This window comes from Zootoca vivipara, chromosome 3 (assembly GCF_965207765.1).
Source record: "Zootoca vivipara chromosome 3, rZooViv2.hap1.1, whole genome shotgun sequence".
In the NCBI taxonomy this organism is placed as follows: domain Eukaryota; kingdom Metazoa; phylum Chordata; class Lepidosauria; order Squamata; family Lacertidae; genus Zootoca; species Zootoca vivipara.
In genome coordinates this window covers 118,610,973-118,623,641 of record NC_142586.1, presented here as the reverse complement: position 1 = coordinate 118,623,641, position 12,669 = coordinate 118,610,973, and the positions used below count along the sequence as shown (strand labels likewise).

Here is a 12,669-nt window from a genome sequence, read left to right as displayed (position 1 = left end):
GACCTTAACAGATTAGACAACTGGGCCAAAGCAAACAAGATGAATTTGAACAGGGAGAAATGTAAAGTACTACACTTGGGCAAAAAAAATGAAAGGCACAAATACAGGATGGGAGACACCTGGCTTGAGAGCAGTACATGTGAAAAGGATCTAGGAGTCCTGGTAGACCACAAACTTGACATGAGTCAACAGTGTGATGCAGCAGCTAAAAAAGCCAATGCAATTCTGGGCTGCATCAATAGGAGTATAGCATCTAGATCAAGGGAAGTAATAGTACCACTGTATTCTGCTCTGGTCAGACGTCACCTGGAGTACTGTGTCCAGTTCTGGGCACCACAGTTCAAGAAGGATACTGACAAGCTGGAACGTGTCCAGAGGAGGGCAACCAAAATGGTCAAAGGCCTGGAAACGATGCCTTATGAGGAACGGCTTAGGGAGCTGGGTATGTTTAGCCTGGAGAAGAGAAGGTTAAGGGGTGATATGATAGCCATGTTCAAATACAAGCATCTCCCACTTCCCTCGAAAAAGGGAGGGACTCTCATTTTTCTGTACTGCATCATATTAACAAGTGCCATCTTGTTTCTTCTTTTATCCTTATCAAGTCTTTCAAGTCTTAGTAAAGCTGCGCAATTGAATACTTAATTATGAATAGAGGTCCATCTGTATTTTATTTTATTTTTTAAAAAAAGGTTTCTTAAGGAGGCTTGGCATCGAAAACCAATTGTAGATATTGAGAAGGAAAAAAAGAACGTACCAATCACCTCCGTAATCCAAACACCATGATGAGAATCTCTTTGAAATCTGAGCTTAAACACCAGGGACTGTGCCATTCTACAGGTTTTTTCTCAGTCTTCTTTGGTCCAGACTATGTCGGCTTATTGTCCAAATCTAATTATTTTATCAAACAGATATTTCTGGCTATGGGAGTGGCTTCGGAGAGTGCCAGCCATGTTGTGCTCTGGGACCCAGTGTCCTGCCGCTTGCACCTTGATGCAAGCTGACAATCTGGGACAATCTGCGGGTCTACGAGACAGTCCTCCCCCACCCTGGGGAGTCTGCCAGGGCTAATTACCTCTATATCAACCCTGAATTACTAGCACGGCTGGGTTCCGATCGTATGGGAGTCAGCCATTTCTCACCGCCGGAAACAGGAAGCCCCCTGTCTATGTATTTCTAATAGTATAACCCAGGCATCCCCAAACTGCGGCCCTCCAGATGTTTTGGCCTACAACTCCCATGATCCCTAGCTGACAGGACCAGTGGTTGGGGAAGATGGGAATTGTAGTCCAAAACATCTGGAGGGCCGAAGTTTGGGGATGCCTGGTATAACCAAATCAGTAATTTTTGATATAACTGTAAAAACTACTCTGAAAATTTATTATTCCAAAAATGAAACCTTCATCTGGTTGTAAATATTAAGATTATACGAGAAGAATGAGTCTTTCTGTACAAAAAATGATCTAAATCAAGTCTTACTGACTAGTGATTTAAATCGATTTGATTTAAATCAAATGCAGCCTGGCAGGTGCCACGTGCAGCAAAGCACTCCTGCTGCCAGCATTGCAGGCAAACACAACGCATGATGCAGAATTGCCTGACTGCGCTCTGCCCCACCCAAGGCAACTGGCTGGCAGCCATGGGAACTAGGCAACACACAGCAAGAGGCCACTTGAACCCGGCTCTCTTCCCTTTGAACACTGAGGTGGCAGCAAGAGACAACATCTTGCTTGAAGCCTGGGAAGCCACAAGGTTTTAATTACCCGTTAATTTGTAATGAAGCAGATCGATTCATTTGTCAGCTGACATAAAATTTACACACAATAATTAAAGCTGAAAAAAGCACAATGCTAGACTCAAAGCAAAAGCGTTTCCCAAAAGCCCAGGAAGTGTGGCTAACATCTAAAATTTGACAACATGGGAAACAGCTGCATTTCCCAGGGAGGGAGGGAGTTCCACAATCAAGGTGCCACCACAGAGAAGTCCCTGTCTCGTCACCAGTCCATAGGCCATACCTGTCCATGGGAACATGAGCAGGGCCTCCCCTGTCTGCCCCAACCCTAAAGGGAGGGAGGGATTGTGGAGACATTTAAGTACTTAGGCCCTAAGCTGTTTAGGGCTTTGTATTCCACCACTAACACCTTGAACTGGGCTCAGTATTATGACATTCAGGGCTGTACCCAACAAAGTCGTCCCATTTGCACAAGGACTTCCGTTTGTCCAACGAAACCTCTGCTCCCTATCTATTTCGGGGAGTTGTGGGGGGCAGAGCACATTTGGAGGGAGTGCATTGGACAGGAGATGGCAGGGAACGTCTACTGCACAAGTCCTTGTGTGAATGGAAAACTCTGCTGGATACAACGATCAGCATCTGCCTGCTCAATAATCTGAATGCAAAATTTATTTATTTATTTATTTAAAAAAAACTCCAAATACAGAATCAACTGCTTAAGCCAGTTGCATTACACAAACTCACTGTGCCTCCTATCCTACCACTTGTTCCAAACAACAGAACAAGGAAGGTTAGGAATCCAGCTGATTCCACACTGGAACACTTTAAGGCCCTGGTCTTCTGATGCCATTTGGAAATGGAATTAAAACAGTGCTTCCACCTAGCAATGAATATAAGATAGCAATGTAGCATGCTGCAATGCTTGTATCCATGGCCAAGGCTCTTGTAGGTTTACTCAGAAGTAGGCTCATTTGCAGGGGGTTGGACTGGATGGCCCTTGTGGTCTCTTCCAACTCTATGATTCTATGATTCTATGACCATGAAATGCAGTTCGAACATTGTACTCTCAGATGTTTTAGTTCATGTTTTAAACTGGTGTGAAGGCTTCACTAAGTTTTTTTTCGTAAGCTGCTTTGAGACATATGGAGAAAACCAGGGCAAAAATTTCTTATTTATGATGATCTTCATCATTCATTTATCATCTTCCACACATGTCTCAAGGTGATGTGCAAAATTAAATAAAAACACATTATCAGATATATTTATAAAAAAAACACAATATAGATACACATGGCAAGGATTCATTTATCCCACTGGGAAAGCTCCCCAGAACAAAAATACCCTCAACAAAAATATATTCAAATGCTGCAGAGCATTTATGTTGCTATATGTAATAGTGTCCATTCAGTAAGGTTTTTCTCTCTCTTTTAAATAACCAATTAGTTGAGTTTGCACCTAATGTAAAGAAACTCAAGCTGCCCCAAACCACACATCACCAGAATCATCATGGGACCCCAAAACAATGACCAAAGCTTACAGACTGCAGCAAGCTAACAGTGGGGGACCTCGGAGTCCCAAATTTCAGTGGCGCTCTGTGCAATGCCAAAAGTCGGCGCCCCCACATCTCTCGTGGTCCATTCTAAATAATAGTTGTGGTGTCCCCTGTGGCACCCCAAGGCTCCACACCCAGTGCACCCAAACCGGCCACACTCCCCAAAATCTGCCTCTGAAACTAAACACCCCCCAAAAATCTTTTGCAATGTTAAAACTGCAAGGATCCTGCTTTCAAAGCAAAGAGAAGCCCAAGCTTTGAAAGAAACGAAGCCAAGTCCTGCAGACATCTAGTATTTGTGAGGGAGTCAAAAAGATAAAGTTGCTTTCCATACAAGACACCACTGATAAGGGAGCAAGAGAGAATGCTCTTGCCAGTCCCTTCTGCACTCACAGCACCACAGGGATTTGCAGCTGGAACATCTCCAGGTGCACGACATTCCAAACAGGTACTGCAAAAGCAGGTGAGGGGCTCAAAGGTTTGTATGTGTTTCTTCAAAGATCTTAAGTGCGCTGCTCAGAGATTATGAATATTAAGTGGCATATGAAATATGAAATTCTAACAAACTTGTTCACCCCCCAGGCAATCTCCTTCACAGCAGGAACTTTGCAATACAGACATGGGAACCCAGTTTCACTTTCCCCATGGATTCCATTTGATCTCTGCTTTTCATTCCTTCTGCTCACTTTACAAGGCCCAACTTTAAACTGCAAGCTTCTTGGGGCAGAGAACTCCTGTGTTCATGTTTGCTCCTGTTGCACAGCAGGGGTGGCGGAATGGATCTGGTCAGTGAACAAAGATCCCCAATTCCATCTCCCCAGCCCAGGTCAACTCAATCACCCGCCCAACTTCAGAGGATGTTGCAGAAGGGGTGTGTGTGCTTCTTCATCTGCAGAAAGGAGAATGCAAGGCCCTTGGCTGCACTAGGAAGATCCTAGGGAAGCCCATCCCGGTGAGGCTCCCTGCCAGCACCCATCAGGGGGCCCAGCTGGCAAAGGAACCATTGGGAGATCACTCTTCCCCTGTAGCTGTGCCCATACCTGCCCCATCCCTGATGTGACTGGTGGTTGTGGCTTGTGGGGAGCGGCCTCACACGCCAAACTGGGAGCTGAGAAGGCCCACCTGGGCGAGATCCCCTTTAAAAGATGACTGTTGTGACCGGCCCTCTTCCGCAGCCCACGTAAGCCACGTGGCAAGCAAGTATTTGAAATGCATGGGAGTCACAGCTGCAGCGTTTCAGATGCAGACTTCGATATAATGAGTAATTGCTGCCCCTCCTTTGTGGACGCCATCGTTTGTATCCATTTTTACGGACGGGTGTTTGTAAAGGAAAAAGGAAGTTAATACAAGCTCTGGCTATGTCAGTGATGATGGATGAGACTTTAAAGAACCTTGCCCCCCCCCCCTCCTACGGCTGCCAGGTCATAAATTTAATCTAGCTCTAGACTTAACTCTCTCTCCCCCCACCCCCCTTCCATTTCTCCTATCCATCTTCTATGTTTGCAAGATCACTGAATCAGCCCAGAGGAGAGAATGAATCACCACAGCTGTCTCTTTTTATTTGCTCTCTCACATTCGTGACCTGACCATGACCAAGACCCACCCTCCTTAGAGACGCACAGTGACCAAGTGGTCCCAGATCAAACTGGTGGGGGGCACGGGAACGCTCTTTGCAACGCTACCAAGAACAAGGCAACCCAAACTGCCACCGACACAACGAAGGAAAGCTCTGCCCTGCGAGAGAGAAAAACTAGGCAGCAGGAACAGCCTGGCCCACCTGGCCCAGGAGCTGGTAGATCTGTTGGTTAAGGGGTAGGGCAAGTGCTCCCAGGGAGACGCCGTTTCCCAAGAACGTAGCAGATATGAGCCGCAGAGCCTTTTCCCTGATGCAGGATGCAAAGTCAGCACATGTAAGGCCCTCTCTAACCAAGACCATAAACAATTTTTTAAAAAACATGCTCAATGATAGCTTCTCGTCCAACATCTCCCCAAGGAGTCTGCGTATGAATGTTCTAATAAAAGGGAAAGCTTGTGCCTGGTAACTTTGCTTCTTTCAAGACCAAGAGAGGTGGGGCTTCTCGGAAGTACAGTTTGAGCAGATGCCGAAAGGCACTGTGGGGGTTCAGTTGCCTGCCCTATCCCCTTGCACAGCGTTGCTGTGTTTCCACCTCATGACCCACCTCGTAGCCGCAAACGCAAAGGCCTGGATGACTAAGGAAGCACATTCTTTGCATACAATGGCTTCTCAAATTCCAGCTGCGTGGACTCCGCAGAGTGATGGGAAACTGGTGCCAGCAGTCCTGAATGGACAGGACACTGGGCATGGTATCAAAACCACTAGATGCAAAGCAATTTAGGGGAACAGGGCTGGTGCCAAGAAGAGAGTTCAAGGGGGAGGGATGGGTAAGGCAGATGCCAACACACAGATGCCACACATATCTACGTGTCAGCAACTTCCCCACTAAAGGGGTTGAGATCCGAGGCCTACCTGGACCACCAGCACCTTTAATTAACCTTGTTGCAATGCCCAGAATGGAGAATATCCCACTCAGCATGTTATTTTCTCAATTAAAAACAGCGCCCTAGATTGGCCTTGTAAACAAGTAAACAAGGCGGGGGGGATGGACCCAATTGGCTTGCAAAGGGCCAGAGGGCTCTGCCACTTTCTCTCCTCTCACACACAGCCTGCTGTGTTTCTATGCAGGGAGCGGAGAGGGCTCCCCCCCCCAGATGACAGACCCACTTGTTTCAGCCCATTTTCCCGCCTGCCTCAAATTCTCTGTGCAGCCACCTGCAGGCAATTTTTGGACTCCCTATTGCCGCCACGTTGATGTTGAAATACAAAACTGCCCCAGCGGAACCTGCCTAGCGCGGGCACAGCCCCTCTGGCATGAAGAACAACCAAGGGAGCGTTATTGCGAACGGTCACGGCAAACAAAGAAAGATCCAAAAAACCCGACTTGACCAGCTGGCTTCATCTGCCATGATATCGCTAACTCTTTCTGGGAATTTCCCTTTCTGAATGCTGCAAGGCTCTTAGGAGAAACCTGGAGCCAGGCTGCAGAACTCTGCCCCCAACTGGAAACTGCCCACTCGAAGCAGGAGCCTCATCACACATGGTGGTGCCGCCCACAAGGTTGGCCCACAGCTTGCGGCAGGTAAAAATGGAGCAGACTGTTTCCACCATATTATGCCATGTCTGGAAAAATTGCACTGGCTGCCAATCACCTACTTGGCTAAGATTAAGATATTGGAACTAGTTTACAAAGCCCTCTATCGATTGGGATCGGGATACTTAAAAGATTGTCCCATCCATCTTGCAGGTACCATTTCAACATCAGGAGGTCTGTTCTAGTGAGGTGCCTGAACTGGGCCTTTAGCGCGGTGGCAGCTGCCCTCTGGAATGCCTTCCCCAGTACACATCAGGCAAGCACCATCCAAATGGACTTTTCAGCACCTACTGAAGAATTTCCCTTTTCAACAAGCCTTTGAAGCTGAGATCTTTATCCCAATCTGTGGTTGTGTTAGACCTGAAACTGTTTTACATACAAAATTGTTCTGTTACGCATTGAAGCGTCTGTATTTTGTTTTAGACATTCTGATACTTTTTACCTATGAAATTGTGCAGCTGTTTTTACTGTAAAATAAAAAAATTCCTTCAGTAGCACCTTAAAGACCAACTAAGTTTTTATACCTGTAACCTGTTTTTACTGTGAAATTGCTTTGAGATATTTCATGGGAAAAGACTCCTCGGTAGAAATAAACAAATAATGCCTAGGTAAAGTCAATGAACTCTTTGGTTTCACGCCAAATGGTCAGCAGCTTGTCTCCCTGCCCCACTTAACAACTTGTTTTCTTGTTGTGCCGTATAGGTCTGGAGCTGTTTTGCCAAAATCAGATGCGATCGATTGGATTGTACATGTTATGTTTTTAAATGGCAGGCACAGTGGACAAAAGAAAAATAGTCATTTCCCACAAAGATGCAATGACTTCTGGACTGGAAGTATTTGCATAAGTATCTCTCCAAAGAGCCGTACAGCCTTAACCAAGGGCTGCAGCATCCTGCACCTGCAATCTCCAGGGGTGCTGGTGGGTCTTTCAAAAACCTTCTGTTGATCCTATCACAGCTGCATTGCTTTGCTCTCAGCCTCCTGCAATCCAACCTCTGAGCCAGCCTCATCCTTCAACCTGCCCTGGCACTTGGTTAACTGCTTTCCATTTCTTAAGCACCTGCTCTTCTCTCATCTTTAATTCAGGAAGGCGACTGGAATGTGTCATCCTAGTGATGATGCAGCTCTACCACCAGGATGACAGAAGTCGCCTTCCTGAACACCAAAAACCACAAGGAAGTCGCTCGGACGGATTCACCTCAATGTAACCTGCCAACACACTCACACTCACACTCACACTGCTACCCTTTTAAAAGCCCTGCTTTCAATTCCATGGTTTGGACATTTGGGGAATGTGTTCTTGGGAAAAACTGCACGCCCCACCAAGAGCTCATCATTCTTCTCTAGGGTTATGATTCCTTATGCCCCTCTCATCAAGACAATGGGGGATTCATTCAACAGAACACCTTGCAAGTTACAGGTAGGTAGCCGTGTTGGTCTGAGTCGAAGCAAAATAAAAAAATTCCTTCAGTAGCACCTTAAAGACCAACTAAGTTTATATTTTGGTATGAGCTTTCGTGTGCATGCACACTTCTTCAGATACACTAGAAACAGAAGTGTCAGACCCTATATATATACAGAGGGTGGTGGGGGTGGGTGGGAATGGGAGATGGGCTGATGGGAGTGGTAAACCTGTAGATGGGTGTTAATGGCTGATGATGGCTGCAATTAGTCCTGGGCTGAGGTGCTAAAGAAAGCTTGATCATGCACCTGTAGATGGGTGTTAATGGCTGATGATGGCTGCAAGCAATAAACCCAGATGCCAACTTTGCTGCCACATACACCCGGACAACATCATTACTGGCCCCAACAACATCCAACATACCATCTCAGGACTATTTAATTGCTCATCTTCTAACATTGTGTATGCCATCAAATGCCAACGGTGCCCTTCAGCTCTCTATATTGGACAAACAGGCCAAACCCTACGCCAAAGGATAAATGGACATAAATCTGACATCAGGAACCATAAGACTGAAAAACCAGTAGGAGAACACTTCAATCTCCCAGGACATTCTATACAAGATCTCAAAGCAGCTGTTTTATTACAGAGAAATTTCAGGAACAGACTGGAAAGGGAAGTTGCTGAATTGGAAATCATTACCAAGCTTAAAACCATGGAAGCACCTGGGATGAATAGAGATATCGGATTCTTATCTCATTATGCATGATCAAGCTTTCTTTAGCACCTCAGCCCAGGACTAATTGCAGCCATCATCAGCCATTAACACCCATCTACAGGTTTACCACTCCCATCAGCCCATCTCCCATTCCCACCCACCCCCACCACCCTCTGTATATATATAGGGTCCGTACCTTGCAAGTGTTTCACACACATCTGTTTTCTCCTCTTCCCATCTACCGCCTTCTGTGAGAAGGCGCAGGAGAGCTTTCTTGTCAGTTCTTCAAACTAAACAGACTAAGCAGGAAAGCCATTTAGTCTGTGCAACAGAAACGAATTAAGGGACCCTAGCAACGTGAGGTGCCAGCACACGCCATCCAAGTGAGATGGAGAGCAGCACTCGGGCAAGCAATTTCCTGCTATAAGCCTAGGTGACAGTTGAATTGTCGCAGATTTTCGATACGCCTCTTTACTTTGGAGAGCAGCCTGGACTGGTAGAACCAGGCGTCTTTCTCCACCTGAAGTTAGATACATCACAGAGTGGTAGAACTGTGACCCTCGTGGATTTGATGTGCCAGCTTGAAAAGCAGGTGGGCTTAATCCTCTCTTGCTCTGCTAGAAAAAGGAGACTGAGAGGCGATATGAGAGCCATCTTCAAATATCTCAAGGGCTGTCACATGGAGAAAGCTTTTTTCTCTTGCTCCAGAGAAAAAGATTTCAACTAAACATCAGAAAGAACTTTCCAACAGTAAGAGCTGTTCAACAGTGGACCAGACTCACTTGGAAAGTTGTGGACTCTCCTTTGTTGGCGGTCTTTACAACAAAGGTTGGATGGCCATCTGTCAGGGATTATTGAGCTGGGATTCATGCACTTCAGGGGAATGGACTGACTAGATGACCCTTCGTTTCCCTTCCCACTCTACAACTTTATGATTCAGACCTCACCTGGAGTACTGTATCCAGTTCTGAGCACCACAGTTCAAGAAGGATACTGACAAGCTGGAATGGGTCCAGAAGAGGGCGACCAAAATGGTCAAAGGCCTGGAAACGATGCCTTATGAGGAACGGCTTAGGGAGCTGGGTATGTTTAGCCTGGAGAAGAGAAGGTTAAGGGGTGATATGATAGCCATGTTCAAATATATAAAAGGATGCCATATAGAGGAGGGAGAAAGGTTGTTTTCTGCTGCTCCAGAGAAGCGGACATGGAGCAATGGATTCAAACTTCAAGAAAGAAGATTCCACCTCAACATTAGGAAGAACTTCCTGACAGTAAGAGCTGTTCGGCAGTGGAATTTGCTACCAAGGAGTGTGGTGGAGTCTCCTTCTTTGGAGGTCTTTAAGCAGAGGCTTGACAGCCATCTGTCAAGAATGCTTTGATGGTGTTTCCTGCTTGGCAGGGGGTTGGACTGGATGGCCCTTGTGGTCTCTTCCAACTATGATTCTATGATTCTATGATTCTAAGATCTGGGATTCAGTGGTCAGTCTGTGATGGGCTACGTCAATCTTCCCCAAGTTACTGTTCTCTCTGCTGCCACCCCATTGCCTCTGCCTTGCAGGTGACAGATTAGATTTTGAGACAGGCAATTCCCAACCCCTAGTTCACACACTCTGAACAGAGAATGCTATTTCTATGCTCTGTGCATAAACACCAACAGCACACTAAGTCCTATAAGCAGTAGAATAAGTTATTACTGCTAGCTCTGCTCATAGCAATGCAACAGTAATATTGTTAAGTCTCACACAATACATTGAAAGATATTGAAGCCCAAAGTTGAACCACATAGAGGGGGACACCATTCTAAATTATAAAGTACACTGTTTAAAACTACTCTGTGCAGGCTTGCTGAAAATACGTAGTTGATGAGTCTCTGTAGAGCTTCCTCAGAGTGCGCTGTCAAGACTGCGTCATCTGCAAACAACATCTCGTGGGTAAGAACCTGCCTCACCTTTGTCTTGGCATGGAGAGGTGCCACTCCTTGAATGAAAGTACATACTGTCTTCAGTTGAGCTGAAGGCATATGAGAGCAACAGGGAGAATATGCCAGAGAGTTGGGGCAAGACCACAGCCGGTTCACATCCAACTTTATAGAGAAGGCGCCTTGAAGGTGAGCCATCATACTGGATGGTGCTCTGCATGTTTTCATTGAATGACATGATCATCTTGTGAAGCTCAGGTGGGCATCCGATCTTGTTGAGCAGTATGAAGAGTCCTTGTCGGCTGACAAGGCCAAAGGCCTTTGTTGGCTCTACAAAGGCGATGTACAAGGGGCGCCTCTGCTCTCGGCATTTCTCCTGCAGCAGTGAGAAAATCATGTCAATGGTTGACCTCTGAGCTGTAAAGCTGCATTGTGATTTGGGATAGATTCTGTCAGCAAGTGACTGTAATCTGTTGAGAACGACATGGGCGAAGCCACGAAGGCTTTCCCCATGGCACTCAGCAAGGAGATCCCACAGTAGTTGTGACAATCATTGCAGTTGCCTTTATTCTTGTAGAGCAGGGACGTCCAACTCCCAAGAGACTGCGTTCTACTCCCAGAATAAAAAACTGGCAGTGATTTATCCTTACTCCAAGTTGTTGAGGGAGGCAGGTCGAAGTTGTTGACCTTTTTTTAGGGGGCCAGTCAAAGGTCGCTCACCAAACGGTCACTCAGGAAACAAAAACCCTCACAACGATAACTCCGTCTTCCATTTTTGCAATCGTGCACAAGTGAAGGATAGGGTGAGAGGGCAGGGCCGGATGTTCCTCTTTCCCCGGCAAAGGAAGCAAAGGAAGAAGAGCCCGCGATCGAGCGCTAGTTCCAGGGGATTGACCGGTCGAGTGGTTGGACATCCCTGTTGTAGAGGGTCACAATGCTGGAGTCCCCTATGTCTTTTGGCGTGGATCCTTGTTCCCAGTTCTGCAAGAGGAGGCCATGAAGAAGTGAAGCTCGCTTTCAGCACTTCTGTTGGTATTCCATCATTTCCTGGGTCTTTCCCTCATACCTAAGAGTTGATGGGGTTCTTAAGCTCCTCAAGGGAGGGAGGGGTGTCCAGCTCTTCAAGACAAGCAGAGTCTGGATGCTGACGCCACAATGCCTTCCGTATGCACTTTTGTCAGGAAGATTTTGGGCATCCCATGGCAGGACAGTGTCAAACTAAGATGCGCTCTCCCAAGCCCACATTCTCAGCATGTTTGCTCTTCCATCTCAGCAACGTTTACACTGGCTTGGTCACGTCTGCAGAATGGAAGATGGCAGGATCCCCAAGGACGTGCTCTACAGGGAGCTGGCCTCTGGCACTAGACCCGTTGGCAGACCAAGTCTGCATTTACATAGATGTCTGCAAACGTGATATGAAGGTTGGGAACCCCTTGCAGACGACCCCAGTGGCTGGAGACAGACAGATCGTACATCCACAGCAGTGACCAGAGGAGGAATGACCACTGAGAGCAGTGCAGAGAAAAGATGCAACAGCCTGGTGCATCTGTAGCAGTGAAACTGGACGCCTTCATCTGCTGCAGCTGCAATTAAACATGTCTCTCCCATACTGGTCTTACCAACCACAGTAAGTGCTGCAATTCTCCAATGGTTTGACTTCACCCCCTGAAGGCACATTCTCCCACTGTCTCCTGAGATTGACAGGTGCCAACATACTGTTTACAGCACACACAGAGCCTAATGGATGGAATCAGAGGAGAACGAAGCTGACGGCAAATGGTCTGGAAAGTGACTCCTTCGAGAATGCATCTGGCCTAGAGAAAAGATAATATCTCTTTGAATCCATATTCAGCTTTCTAGTCCCTGGAGTGTTCTCAGAATGTTGTAGGAAAGAACAGCTCTTGAGAACTGATTTTAAACTTGAAAGGCAAAGTCTAGGGTAAACATTAGAAAGATGGTGCCTAAGCTTAGTAGTTGGAATCAGAAAACTTATTTAAGGACAGGTATCCATTGGAGATGTTTTAGATGCAGAATTATCCTTATTCTGTTTCAGATAAGCCAGTAAGAGTAGATGTTGTTGTTGTTTAGTCGTTTAGTCGTGTCCGACTCTTCGTGACCCCATAGACCATAGCACACCAGGCACTCCTGTCTTCCACTGCCTCCCACAGTTTGGTCAAACT

At 46.5% G+C, this 12,669-nt stretch overlaps 1 protein-coding gene across 1 annotated transcript in view; it reads right to left on the bottom strand.

Annotated features, from left to right (window-relative positions):
* Positions 1 to 12,669, bottom strand: part of ASXL2 (ASXL transcriptional regulator 2) — a 56,584-nt gene that overhangs the window by 35,024 nt on the left and 8,891 nt on the right. The window lies entirely within an intron of this gene.